This window comes from Hypomesus nipponensis, chromosome 7 (assembly GCF_054491055.1).
Source record: "Hypomesus nipponensis isolate SF chromosome 7, ASM5449105v1, whole genome shotgun sequence".
Taxonomy (NCBI): domain Eukaryota; kingdom Metazoa; phylum Chordata; class Actinopteri; order Osmeriformes; family Osmeridae; genus Hypomesus; species Hypomesus nipponensis.
The window spans coordinates 14,813,693-14,827,761 of record NC_140367.1 but is presented as its reverse complement, the minus strand read 5'-3'; the positions used below and the strand labels follow the sequence as shown (position 1 = coordinate 14,827,761).

The 14,069-nt window shown below is 40.9% G+C and overlaps 1 long non-coding RNA gene across 1 annotated transcript; it reads left to right on the top strand.

The window, feature by feature from the left end:
• Positions 1–6,910: 6,910 nt before the first annotated feature.
• Positions 6,911–13,548, top strand: LOC146276920 (uncharacterized). The gene is made up of 3 exons (XR_014762514.1): positions 6,911–8,322; positions 9,384–9,460; positions 13,076–13,548. It is a non-coding gene; the product is annotated as an uncharacterized LOC146276920 (long non-coding RNA).
• Positions 13,549–14,069: the final 521 nt, after the last annotated feature.

Here is a 14,069-nt window from a genome sequence, read left to right as displayed (position 1 = left end):
TTAGACTTTCATCCGGTGCCACATAAAATTAAATGAACAGTAACTGTATCTACTAGCCTGACGTTGTCATACTCATAATTCTAGTCAGAATATGAGTCTGATAACTCTCCATTGGGCTGTGAGTATGGTGCGTGTTTCAACCGAACTCATAAAACAAATGCCTCTTCGCTCAATTGGATAGACCTACAACCAATCAGAGCAATGTAATATGTTGTTTGTTGAAAAGAAATTCAATCCAAGCGCTCTTTGGTGATGTGGTTGATTACGTTACTGTTGATCATCTGTCCATCATCGTATAAAGCCCGCCCTGACAATTTCATTGGTCCGAACAGCTCCTGTTTGGACAGTTTTTCCCCAACCGAACTTCCCCAGACCCAACTTCCCAAACAATTGTTTTTGTGGGCGGGGCTAAGTTGGGCTGGCAGCCAAGCTATATACTGTTTTATTCAATCAACATACCGATGGACTGAACTTACTCAGTCAGTGCCAGCCTATGGTCTATGAACATACTTGGCCCTATAGGCTAGCGAGTAGCAACTCAATTTGTGAGGAAATTTATTTTTGAACAGGTTATTCCTTGTGACTACAGTGACTACATACGGAATAACATTACTAGAGTTTGCTGATAATATTCTGATGGCATTGTAGCGGGGTGTGCTCGGTTAAGATAGAAATACTTAATTTATAATGAAGTATCTTGGGGGCACCACCTCAGAATTTGTTTAAAGGGGCCGAGGATACCTTGGTTAATAGGAGAGAGAGGCCTTATTGGAAACAATGGTGGGAAATCTAGCAGTAACGGTAACCCTAACGAAAGTTGGGTTATTGGGTGTGCCTGCCTTCGGCAAGGGTACACACCTTTGTTCTCTATCATATATATTTCTTTATTATTAGTGTTTATTTTCCCACCCTAAGGATGCCTCAATATTTGGATTACATGTCAATACATGTCAAAAAGTTTGTCTTGGTAGCGATTGAGTTAATTGTATTTTTATTTACGTTCCGTTGCACGGTTTTACTTTTGAATCGTGATTCTATCTGAGATAGCTATTTTACTGCCGGTAACGTTGTTGTTAGAATAAGCTTCAAAGGGGGTTCTTTATTATTAAATGAATGCAATATGAGTAGGTTAAATGCCTGAACATATCACGAGAAGGGAACAACTTAAAAGGACATTTAAGTCATAGATATTCATCCATTTTTACACCGGTCTGCTAAATGTATTCCTTTTGATTCAACTTGTCGATCACCATTCGCTCTTGCAGGGGAAATGAGACGACAACTATTCCATTCTACACTTCACTCTTAGTATTTTGAGTTGTAAATGAGCAGCAAAAAATATATGCTTTTAAATCTATGTCATCTTTTTAAAATAATAAGTAGGCTATGCCGCCGTCGTCGTCAGTTGTAATATCAGTAGTATCAGCAATATTAGTTGTCATTAAAAAACGGATCCCTCTGTAACCGACACAAGCAAGCACACCCTACAATTTCCCCAGAAATTGTACCCTTTCTAGTTTTACTAGTAATCTAAATCAAACATTATGAATCAAACAAGTCATGATCAAACATCAATTAAAACAACATTCTAAACTATGAGAAAAGCACACATTCTAACACATCAACTACTGTCAATGAGTCGAGTCGTCTTTTGGGAATGTTTATAAATCCATGAAAGGTCAGTTTTCCTCAGACTCCTTTGTCTACTAGAGAACTGAATACTGTGTTCTGCCTTCTGACCCCATACTGGGCAAGAAGCTTCTCCTGGAAGATGAAGAAGGGGTCAAAACCTCCTTCTCTTGTCGGGGGTAGGAGAAGGGTGTGACTGGTCCCGTGGTTTTGGTCCTGTGGACGGCCCTGTCCACACAAGGAAGGAGTGGGCCAGCATGAACAGGTTTTACGGGAGTTGATGAAAAAGCTCAATGGGCTCGCCGCTGACGTTACTCAGCTTGGCAAATGATCCACCTCACTGCTCAGGTGTCCACGCTGGCTGCACCACCATCGCCTTCCAGGGATCAGGGGTGGCGCCAGATAATTTTTAATGCAGGTGCTGAGGGAGTGCTAGATCATTGACGGGGGGAGCTGTGCAGTTATATATTTTTATATGAAATAAGTACTATCAGGTCAGGAGTGGGACCCACTTTCAGCCTGGGAGTGTAATGGCCAAAACCATCCCATCCCCAACAGGGGCCGAGCCATACATTGAACATTCAGGGCTTAACCCGAACCTAGGACCTAGTCAAGGTTTTGATGTGAGCTAAAATCGGAACTTCATGCGAGTACGCAAAGCCCGCAAGCGAGATTTTTTGCATCAATTTCAGTGTGAAATTGTTTTTTGAGCTTTGTGTAGCCTTAAAGATCTGAGGGCTTTTGAGAAAACATTTTTCCCAACCTGGCAGGAACCTAAATTTATGAAGTGACTGATCTTTCTTTTTATACCTGGCTTTTTCAGTTTCTCCTGGCATGTTTTTCCCATCCATTGTATTATTTTTGAATCAGCTTATTCTCCCTCCACAACAATAAATTGTGGTTTAGGGTTGTCTCCATGAAAGCAACCTTGGTACACGTACTTGTGTTTGAGAAAGAGAGCATGCGCGACAACTGAAAACAGCACTTTTTAATACACTGTCTGATCGTGCGCTTATTTAGATTAAAACCTAGCGTAGACTATTAGCTTACTTATTGGTCACACAGTAACTTAACAAACCTAACACATATGAGCAGTCCACCGGGAATTCTCCCGATGGCCACTCCGGGCCTATTAGTAAATGAGCAATATTTTAGGGGGTGCTATCGGGGTGCTTTGGTCTTTCTTGGGGGTGCTGAAGCACCTGCTAGCCCCTCCCTAGCGCCGCCCATGCCAGGGATCAACTTGAGGTCCCTGCACGGTCTTCGGACCGGCCCCTCACCGCAGGTGCTCGAGAGCCTCACATCCCGACTCCAGAGCACTATGCAGGTGATCCTGGAGCCTGTGGCCGGTTTCTCCTCCAGTGCTGCCTTGTGTTTGATCAGCAACCCAACACCTATCATGCAGATAAGTCCCATATAGCTTTTTTGTCAAGTTTACTCACTGGCAGAGTGGTGCAATGGGCTTCAGCAGTTTGGGAGAGTAACTCCTAAACTAAGTCCTGTGTGTGACTCCTATGCTGTTTTCACTTTGGAAATGAGGAAGATATTTGATCACCCTCTTAAGGGCAAAGAAGCAGTTAAAAGGCTACTGACACTCACTCAAGGCTCGTCTTCCATCACACAATATGCCATAGATTTTTGTATCTTAACTGCTGAGTGGTTGGTATGACACCGCTTTGCAAGACGTTTTCATGAGAGGGCTATCCGACAACGTGAAGGACGAGCTAGCTGCCAGATATGAGACAGACTCACTTGAGGATCTTATCTCCCTAGCCACCCGCAAAGGCTCCAACTCCAGTGCACCTTACTGTGGTCACGAGTCCACTCCTCTTCTCGCAGTAGTCGATTCAGGAGCAGATGACAACTTTATTGACTCCAGCATTGTCCTGAGAGAGAGGCAACGGAAGGTTACATTAAGGACTCCTTAGCATTGGGGTTGATTCGTCCTTGCTCCTCACCTGTAGGGGTAGGATTCTTTTTTGTGGATAAGAAAGACAAGACACTGCAGCCCTGCATAGACTATCGAGGGTTAAACGAGATCACAGTGAAGAACAAATACCCTCTTCCCCTCATTGATTCCGCTTTTCAGAATCAGAAGGGATTTTATTCCATGAATGTTTGCACAAACAAAGAATTTACTTTGGCAGGGAGGTGCATACATTAAACATATAGGAATATTTAAACTTAAATATGTGGACTAACTATACAAAAGGAGCAAAGTCTAGCTAATATCAAGGGGGGTCTAGCTAATACTAAGGGGAATGAAAAATTAAATATAAATTATAAGTAGCCATAATTTACAATCTAACCTAAAAAAACAGATAGTGCAAGAGAACGATACAAAAGTGCAAATTGCAATGTGCAGGGTGTCATTGTGCAGCTTGTGATTTAAAGTCAGTGTGAGTCCTTGGCCTTATTAAAGTGGCCAACAGCGGTGGGGGAGGAACTGTTCTTGTGGCGTGAGGTTTTGGTCTTGATGGACCACAGCCTGCTGCCGGAGGGGAGTAGCTGAAACAGGGAGTGTCCAGGGTGGGAGGGGTCGGCCACAATCTTCCTCGCTCGCCTCAGAGACCTCGAGGTGTGCAGATCCTCGAGGGAAGGCAGATTGCAGCCTCTCCCTTTTGAACCTCTCCCTCAAGCCACCATATTCACAAAACTGGATTTGAGGAACGCATACCACCTGGTGCGCATCAGACAGGATGATGAATGGAAGACTGCATTCAATACTCCACTAGGACTTTTTGAGTACATGGTGATGGCTTTTGGCCTTACAAACGCGCCTGCTGTGTTCCAAACCCTCGTAAATGGCGTTCTCCAGGACATGCTGAACAAGGTTGTTTTCGTTTACTTGGATGACATACTTATTTTGGTAACCCTTCCTTTTACAGTCCCTTAAGTACTAGGTATTTACATAGAAAGTAAATGGTATGTTTAGTGTTTTATTGGGTATTACCGACTGGTACCAAGGTGGTAAATACCTAGATAATTCGAAGTATTTACCCATTAACTATTTACTAACGTGCTGGTTATTACTGGGTAATTTTCACTGGTCCTAATTAGGTAAAGACAGAAGACAAAACTTAGTATTTACCTGGAAACTTATAAATATTACTATTTAAATACCGCTGGTAGTGAGTTGGTATCTACAGGAGATATATATGGTAAATTAGGCCATAATGTGTTATTGGGTAAATACCACTGCTACTAAGTAGGTAAAGATGGCCAAGCTCCAGCAGAATTACTAAAAAAATACTCTACTATTACCCTGCAGTCACCTAAGGTTAATGTCGGTAACAATCCACGTCTAATGAGAATATAAGATAGTACTTTCCAATAAAATACATTTACTTGGCTGGTATACCTACCTCCGCGGGAAGAGTTTCCTCTACTATCATGGTAAATCTTCTTGGTTACTGGGTATGTTCCTGCGCATGTTTGGACTATTTACTCAGTAAGTAATCTGAAACTGGACTGTAAAAGGAAGCCGTGTTTGTTTCCATGGTGTTACCAGGTTCTTACCATATCCTTTGTGAGCGAATACCACTTTGTCAATGTTACCCTTAGTATAAACTTGTACTATACGTTCCAAGGCAATACCAGGTAAAACATGGCTATGTACTCAGTAAGTAATCTGAAACTGGACTGTAAAAGGAAGCCATGTTTGTTACCACGGTGTTACCGGGCTCTTACCGTATTCTTTGTAAGCGAATACCACTTTGTCAATGTTACCCTTAGTATGAACTTGTACTATACGTTCCAAGGCGATACAAGGTAAAACATGGCTATGTACTCAGTACGTAATCTGAAACTGGACTGTAAAAGGAAGCCGTGTTTGTTTACATGGTGTTACCAGGCTCTTACCATATCCTTTTCAACTGTTCATTCCCTTTTCATGCAATAAACACAAACTTGGATTATGTTTTAAAGGAAAACGTGACACTTCACTCTGTAAATTGTATCATTATTGACCAAACATGAACAAATACAAAGGTTAAATCTATACAAACCTCCATATAAAAACTCAAAATTCAATAACTTCATATACCATAGAACACGTCAGTATTAGTTTGGCCCCTATGGTTTGTCTTTCTACAGCTCCTGTAACATAAAACATAGTATACAAATATCTAAGATTCTACCTATTTTATTTTTGAATACAGAATAATCGATTGCCACATTTATCTGAGTGTATCCTGTGTGGTAGCCAAGGATGCTGTGGTAGTTTTGGTTCATTAGAAGTGGTTGCACACTGGGCATCGTTTTTCCTTGACAGCAGCCTCTCCCCTTGGAGCCTTCTTATTAAGCTTTTACCGTCTTGAGCCGTCCTCTGAAGTAAAATGTTTGTAAATGTCATACTACAAAAACAGATGTTCAATGAGTTTAAGTTGTATTAGCACTCAGTAGCTTCGTTTTCTTAGCGAGAAAAACTGTGGATGCAGATATCACGCATCGTGAGATTAAAATGGCTAGCAAAGATAAAAAAGCTAATTTTGGCCTCAAAATATGTTTTGGACCCATCATCGTTGTATTGGTAGGTAATGGACGATAATAGACCGATGGTTCATCCAATCACCTGCCAACTAATATATGGAAGTTCCGGGTTTTATTCTGAAAAGTTTCTGTCATCAATAAGTGGTTTCGACAGTTGGTTGGTTTCGTGAGCTAACTCCAGGCTGGAGTCCAGCAGCAGTCTTGCATTACTAGGTAAGTTACAAAATAACACAGCCTAATTACATCATTTATTAGTCAAAATAAAGTATAGAAATGCATATTACTGTAAATTGTATTTTGATCTTGTGCTAATAACATGTATTTTGAAAATAAAGTTAGGCTAATGTTAGCACATTGCTAGACAGCTAGCTACCTCAGTCGACATTGCCTGGTTGCTCGTCCACGTTGCTAACATGTTTATTTTCTTTTTATGATCTGTCTTGTAGTTCATAGTCCAGAGGATGATATCCACCGCTGACGAGTTCGGCGCACCAGGAGCATGACCCTCTGCCGAAAACTAAATGACTGCCATCATTGGGGCAATTGTGATTTAACCTTTGTATTTGTTCATGTCATGCCATGGAAACAGTGCTCTAATTTAAAATAATGTTACAATTTACAGAGTGAAGTGTCATGTTTTTCTTAGTAACATAATCCAAGCTTGTGTTTATTGCATGGAAAAGGTAATGAACAGTTGAAAAGAATATGGTAAGAGACTGGTAACGCCATGGAAACAAACACGGCTTCCTTTTACAGTCCAGTTTCAGATTACGTACTGAGTAGGCCTACATAGCCATGTTTTACCTTGTATTGCCTTTGAACTTAATGTACAAGTTCATACTAAGGGTAACATTGACAAAGTGGTATTCGCTCACAAAGAATATGGTAAGAACCTGGTAACACCATGGAAACAAATACGGCTTCCTTTTACAATCCAGTTTCAGATTACTTACTGAGTAAATAGTGCAAACATGCGCAGGAACATACCCAGTAACCAAGAAGATTTACCATGATAGTAGAGGAAACTCTTCCCGCGGAGGTAGGTATACCAGCCAAGTAAATTAGGCCATCATCGATAAATGTATCTGAAAAGGTATTTTATTGGAAAGTACTATCTTATATTCTCATTAGACGTGGACTGTTAACGACATTAACCTTAGGTGACTGCAGGGTAATAGTAGAGTATTTTTTTAGTAATTCTGCAGGAGCGTGGCCGTCTTTACCTACTAGTAGCAGTGGTATTTACCCAATAACACATTTTAATTTACCATATCTCCTGTAGATACCAACTCACTACCAGCGGTATTTAAATAGTAATATTTATAAGTTTCCAGGTAAATACTAAGTTTTGTCTTATGTCTTTACCTAATTAGGACCAGTGAAAATTACCCAGTAATAACCAGCACGTTAGTAAATAGTTAATGGGTAAATACTTCAAATTATCGCTGTATTTACCACCTTGGTACCAATCGGTAATACCCAATAATACAGAAAACATACCCAGTAATGACCAGCATGTTAGTATTTAGTTAATGGGTAAATACTTCGAATTATCTAGGTATTTACCACCTAGGTACCAATCGGTAATACCCAATAAAACACAAAACATACCCTTTACTTTCTATGTAAATACCTAGTACTTAAGGGACTGTAAAAGGAAGGGTTACCCTTATTTTTTCCAGGACTCTTCAAGATCACATACGACATGTGACATAATTACTGCAGCGCCTACTGGAGAACAAGCTTTTTGTCAAAGCTGAGAAGTGTGTTTCATACTGCTTGTGTTCACTTTATGGGTTTTGTAATCGAGCAGGGGCAAGTTAAGGCAGATCCCGACAAGGTAAAAGCTGTGGCAGAATGGCCAAGGCCCGAAACCCGAAGACAGCTTCAGCGTTTCCTTGGGTTCGCCAACTTTTACAGAGGTTTATCATAGACTACAGCCGAAGGGCTGCCCCACTGACTCGCCTCACCTCCACACTCCTTCCCTTTAAGTGGTCCAGAGAGGCCAAAGAGGCTTTTTCCATCCTAAAAGGACTGTTTACTTCTGCACCTGTGCTCTCTCACCCTAACCCTTCCAGGCAGTTTGTCGTCGAGGCCAATGCTTCAGACTCCGGTGTGGGAGCAGTCCTGTCCCAGCGTTCACCTGAGGATCTGAAGCTACATCCATGCGCCTTTTTCTTGTGGCGGCTCTCTCCCCCTGAGGTAAACTATGATGCAAAAAAACATAAAAATAAAAGTTTGATCATTAATGTGGATGATCACATCAAAATGCCAAAACCCAAAACGGGAAATACCTTCTGTTTAATCCGCCACCAAAACTTGAGGCTGTCAAACGAACAACAAAATCACTCAGGAAATACATGTCACGCTAACCCTATAGGTGCCATGCTGTTACGATGCGCCACCACTCGTTTCTTCATTTAAAGTTTTATATCGGACCATTTCTTCTTAATTTCTGTCATGGGCCAGTTCTCTGAACCCACAGCATTGATGGCCCTTTAATAATAATAATTTTATTTGTAATGCACTTTACATTTAGCGAAATCTCAAAGTGCTGCAGGTTAAAAACAAGTAAGGGCGCAAATAGTGACAGTTTTCCACTCTGCCGACTTTCTTTTGTCACTAATACCTGATGACAGGCTGCCAAACAGGACACATTTTCTCGCCTCCACCTCTGTTGTCAGAACCAGGCATGTAACACTTTCCTAGTCAGGGTTAGCAGGGGTGCATTAAGCCTGTCGTGAGATGCCTCTAATGCCTCTATGCCCTCTATTGTCTGTTCTGTATATCCCAGCATCAATTGATTCTTACTGTACACTGAGGGCACTAGTATGAGTAAGCACAGAAAGTTTCAGGCATGTAACAATTTCCTAGTCAGTTTTTTAGCACATTTATAGGCCATCTGCATATTAATTTATGGGAGGAGGCAAGGCGGGGTCAGTGGCTCGTTCACGTGCGGTCAATTTCACATTAAGTGTGATTTATAAAGGAAAGGTGCGCAGGATCTGGCATACGACCGGTTTTATACATGTGAATATTTGTGAATATTCGGTTTTATACATTCCGGTTTTACACATGTGAATATTTTATACATGAGGCCCCAGGGGCTCCACGTCAAGAAGATTCCACTCAAGTCTATATCATGTAAGAAAGCTGAGACAAAGCATACAGATATACCATAATCCACCCAGGGCAATAATAACGCTATTTATGAAACCTAATTAATGATGACCCCCTTCCCCTCCCAATCCCCGGTTAACCAGTGAGTGTCCAGTGGGAGAAAGGCTGGAGGACATGACAACATCCTTCCAGACCCTGGACCAAGAAGGGGAACGCCTTGGTGAGTTCAATCCCCTGGTGGGGACCCTCCTCCTCTCCCTCACCCAGATAATTTGCCAGCAGGTCATGGTGTGGGAGGGAAAATATGCATTTACATAGGATTTACACAGCATTATGTTGTAGGAATATTTGTCATTGGGTGTGTTTGCCTTTGGCAAGGCCTCATCTATATTCTCTCTCATATATTTATTGTGTGTGCTTACCTAAGGCATACAAGATTGGAAGGAGCGGCATGTTATTAGCTTTAAAGCTTATTTTAAACACAACATTTCATGCTAAATAAATAAAATCACTGACATTTTTTTATCACTATTTTTACGTGACGATCAATCCTTTTGATACAACATCAGTATCAAAAGTTTTGATACTTTAGGATCGATCCGCCCACCCCTAATTGATGCCATTCTTTTTCCGAACAAGTGGATTAGTGCAAGGCGGTTTTCCCTACTTACAACGCGGATAGCCGGTCACATCACATGACCTCCTAGTTTTCAGATAGGGACGTTGTTACTAACACAAAATGATCACAGTTTTCCAGAAATGTATGTTCTTGGGCGCATTTTTTCAGTTTGCAGAGGATATTGTTTAAAATCCGATTCCAGCTAAGATACTGTCAGTGACAACGTTGTTAGATATAGGTTAGGAACATCACAGGATTGCCCAATTTCTTTGTTTTGTTCCAACTGTTTCAGCTAAGTGAGGCTGCAACATAGCCTATCTCTATTCCCTCTTGCATTAGCAAGGGAAATGACAACAGAACCGTTTCGATCTACTACACTTCACTCTTAGTATTTTGAAGTGTAAATGAGCAGCAAAAAATGTGTGCTTTTAATCTATGCCGTCTTCATAAATAATAAGTATGCATACTTATTTAAAATATACAGAAAAATCAGTTGTAAAATGTCATTTAAAAAACGGACCCATCCATCTGCAACAAATGCAACCAAATTTCCCTAGAAATGTTTACCCTCTCTAGTTTCTAATATTATCCTCAAGATGGCAGTACAAGACAAAAAGTTAACAATCAGAACAATCAGGTAACTGTCTCGTCAATGGGCTAAGAGTGTGTTGCTGTGGATTCCTTTCACTTGATATTGGAGGAGTGTTCCTCAACTTTTCCCTGCAATATTGTTTTGTACAAATTTCTACGTCACTATGTCTCACCATACATCGTGTCTGTCTCATTGGTTCTAATCTACACAGCAAAACAATTACTTGCATGTCAAAAAAATGTATGTCTATTTAAGACTCAACGAATACCTGTCTCCCATTGAAGCATTTTTACTATCTGGGCCTTTAACCTTTTTCAACTGGAAAGTAACAGCCGTCACCATGGCACCCTTAATAAAGATTAGGTGTGCAGCATGTACATTTCCTCATTTCTTCCACTTTTCCTCTCTGCTGCAGTGTATCAATTGATAAATGTAGAGTGGTATACTACGCGTTATGGTGTATGTGTATGTACAAGCCCCCCCCAAAATCCAGACTGCGTGTCATTTGTGCGCACTGCACTGTCACTCCGCTTCGCCACTGTAATTGTCTCCACTGTTCTTCTTTGTTCCGTTCCAGCGCTCCTGCCTGACAGATTGACTGCCTGTCTCTCTTGCGCAGATTTCCACCCATAATATCACCCCTTTGTGTGTGTCTCTCTTTTTCTCACTCTTTTTCTTTCCCCATCCTCTATTCCTCCTTCCTCTCCTTCCTCTCCTTCACACAGACCGACATATTTATTAAGGGTACTGCATGTGTTTGTGGGTTTTGAGTTGTTGAAAGTTTACTTTAAAGGACTATCGCTGGAGTAGCAGCTGTTGTGTGTATGACATTTTGATATGGGAAGTGCCTTTGTGCTTAAGGGAACAAGATGCCACAAGCGGTTCTTTCCCCTTCTTTCTTCTGTCTCTTTTTTATTTTCTTCTTTGTTTCATGTGTTTCACGCTTTCAAAGATGAGATTGAGAGCTTGGTGCTCTTTTTTATGTTGATAAATTACGAAATGGGCGGTGGGTGCTGTACATGTAAAATAATACTTACTCAAACAATTATTTAGAGGAAATAGATGAAAGGAGAGAGACAGAGAGAGAGAGAGAGAGAGAGAGAGGGAGAGAGAGAGAGAGATATATAGAGAGAGAGAGAGAGAGAGAGATGACAGACAAGCAAGAGAAGGAAAAAAAGAACATGAAAAGGGAGGAAGGTTGGGTTTGCACAGACTCTTAGTCACAGTTTGTGAAGGAATGACCAAAAAGGCTCACGAGAACTGAGTAAGGTGCAAAATATTAAAGGTTTTTTTACTTACAGTGAACGGATGGAACACATTGACAAAGTAAATGAAACTGGGTTTGTGAAGATAAAACAACATATGATAAACCAACCAATGCCTCATACGCTCAGAGGTCTTCCTCCTAGGTTGTGTTTTTCCCTTCTTCCCCCCTCTCCTCGTTCCTCTCGGCACCTTTATGAGGCTGGGCTGCCACAATAAATATAGGGAGGGGACACAAAATATCCTTCCAGTCCAGCAAGGCAGTAACATACCAGGTTATTGTTATTAAGAATATGGAGTCTTAACATTTAACACAACAAGTAAATAGAAACCCTGCCGGAAACCCTTTACTGGGACACGGCAGCCATGCTGCCCTCATGATGATGAAACAAGAGGTAACAAAAATGCTGAACCTAAATTAACAAAGATATTGGTAAACCAAAGGCAATAAAGTTGATATGAGAACGAAGGAACAAAAGTTATGTGACGTGTGTTATTTATGTGAAGACAATTGTATGGTGTTTCTGAATGTTAACATGCACATGAAAGAAATAAGGCAGGATGTTCAAGTCCCTGTGTGGGCAGCTGTTAGGCGTCCATCATACAGTTGCAAGCACATAGAGCATATATAGGTATATACAGCATCCTCCTGTGGGTTCAGCCCTCTGCTGCTGATAGCAGTAATAATGAGACTGTGAGGTGTCTATAATAAGACTCAATACCAGGAGCTCTCCTACAGGGATCGCTACACTGGATTACACACTATAAGGATGTAGGGCAGGGCATCAGGGACTGTTATCAGGGATTATGTGCCACCAAAAATTGAGTAAATGTGTGTGTGTGTGTGTGTGTGTGTGAGAGAGAGAGAGAGAGAGAGAGAGAGAGAGAGAGAGAGAGAGAGAGAGAGAGAGAGAGAGAGAGAGAGAGAGAGAGAGAGAGAGAGAGAGAACGATGTGTGTGCATGGTTGAAAGAATTGCTACATAGCTTACTTAATACTGGAAAACACTGCAAGGTCAACATAGAAGTAGATTTCCCAGTTGTGACCTGTTCTAAACACCACCCTATTCCCCAGCTAGGCAAGGTCTAAAAGTACTGCCAACTCCAGCCAGATACTAATATCTTTTAAATAGCTCTCATAGAAAACATACTTACACTTACACTGCATTTGAACATCCTCATCATCATAATCTTCACTATCATCACCACCACCACCATTTTCACTGTCACTATCTTCATCAGCACCATAGCCATCATCACTAGTAGATTTATCATAAACACCATCATCATTATTATTATTCTCATCAGAACCATCTGCTACAGTGAAGTCCTGTGTGTACTGACCAGTGTGTGTGTCCTACAGGTGTGTCAGAGCAGTGGATCTATGAGCTACAAACACTTTCCTGAGGATTTACAGCCAGGATTCTACAGCCCAGATACACAGCAGTAACAGGGTGTGTGTGTGTGTAAGTGTGTGTAAACTGTATACAAGTTATTGAACTCTGCTCAGGTGGAGGATTTGTGTAAACCATGGTGTACCCCAATGTGTGACTTTGATTAGTCTGAAATTTAGTTTAATCTCCATGCTTTTGTCTCTTTCTCTCTCTCTCTTCATAATAGTCTCCCACTCTCACTCTGATCTTCTGTATCTGTCTGTCTCTTTTTGTCTTTTTCTCTGTCTGCCTCTTTTTCTGTTTGTCTCTCTTTTCTTGTTATTATCTCTTCCTCTGTCTCTTTCAAGTGTGTTTCTGGTAAAGTCTTCACCTGCAGGACCCTGGTTGCTTGCTAGAACTGTATTTAATCCTAGTGCAAGTCATAAATAGGTGACATTTACTTGACAGCCAGATTGACAGATAAAAAATTATGTTTAAGTTAAAGTAAAGGCACATCATTATATCTCTATTGCTTCATGCCTCATATGTCATGTGTGTGTCGCATCGAGGAGGCAGGGAGCGCTTCCCTTAGATCATCCACTCTGACAAAGTCAATCCATTTCCACCTCATCGTATCAATAAATGCTCAAATCTAATACATGATTGTCATGACTGAAATCATTGTGTCAAGTTTTTCATAAAACGGTGTCTGTTTCAAGTTTTCATTGTCAGGTACACAGAACAACACAAGGTCAGACTGGGCACTGAAATTCTTGGGACAAAACAACCTGGCATAACATAACATATAAGTACTAAGAACATAGATTACATCAGTGTTGATTTTAGACCCTTTTTAGGGGTGCTTAAGCACCCCTAAATTTAATCTCAGCACCCCTAAAAATAATTTTAAAAAATGATTATTGTTTATTATCATTTGATACTGGTAGTTCATGAAGAAAGGGACATCCTTAGTTTTTTTCATTC